Here is a 1,206-nt window from a genome sequence, read left to right as displayed (position 1 = left end):
TATTGAAGGTTGTTTTTAGCATCTCACACGTGCTAGGCAAGTGCTCTACCACTGAGCTACATCTCCAGCCCATCTCCCATTTGGAAGCCGAGTCTCAGTTACCAAGCTCTCCTTGAACTTCACTGGTAGCCCAGTCAAGGACCCCTTGTCCTTGCAATCCTGCCTAAGCCTCGTGAATAGCTAGGATTACAAGACTGCGATACCATGTCCAATGATATCATCATATGGGGCTTCTTCTAGTCTTCCTTCAGGGCTTTATGGATTACCTGAGAAAAGAAGGGTTCATCTAAACTACTGTGCACTTCACAAGTCACAGGTGAACAGGCTGGCAGGGGGTCCCAGCTCTGTCCCATTCAATTCCAATATCTTCTGTCTGAACTCCAATATCCAGAAGACACTCTATACAAGCATAAAAAGGGAGAGTGAGGCTGAGGATGTAGCTTCCTGGGTAGAGTGATTGATTGCCTAGCATGTACAAAGCCAAATTTAGTCTACAACACCACATGGTATGTACCGCTAACTTCAGGAGGATCACAAGTTCAATGTCACTCTCAGCTACAAAGCAAGCTTGAGGCCAGCGTGGGCTCTATGGGATCCTGTCTTTAAAAACAGTGGGTGGGTGCCCAGCAAGGTGGCTCAGTAGGTAAAGGAGCTTGATAACCTGAGTTCAAACCCCAAATTCTACAGGGTTGAAGAGAAGAACTGACTCACACAGGCTGTCTTCTGACCCCTACTCAAGTACCATGGCATGTGCATATGTGCACACACAAATAAATATAAGAAAAAAATTAGTTTAGACAGAGTTTCACTGTGTAACCCTGGCTGTTCTGGAACTTTCTCTGTAGACAAAGCTGGCCTCGAACTCACAGCCTTTGACTCCTGAGTGCTGGGATTAAAGGCGTGAGCCACCACCACTCTACAAGAAAAAACTTGAGAGTGCCACTTTGTATATTCCTTTCACTCTGATCCTGACTGGATCCCAAAAGCCCTGTGAAGAGAGCTGGGAATCGAAGATCAGCTGGCAGTAGAGAATGTGGGGTGGGGGATGGAAATCTTGCTGGGATGAGAAAGAAGCCAGAAGTCGTAGACTGGAAAGCAAGCCTGTTGCTAAGTTGCCCAGCCGCCCTGAGCCCGGTATGACCTGGTGTCAGTACTCACGGGGACAGTAAAGGACAACAGCATCTAAGAAGGATGGATGGTCATGTC

This window comes from Grammomys surdaster, unplaced genomic scaffold, assembly GCF_004785775.1.
Source record: "Grammomys surdaster isolate TR1022 unplaced genomic scaffold, NIH_TR_1.0 334, whole genome shotgun sequence".
Lineage (NCBI taxonomy): Eukaryota > Metazoa > Chordata > Mammalia > Rodentia > Muridae > Grammomys > Grammomys surdaster.
Note: the sequence above shows the minus strand (reverse complement) of the source record.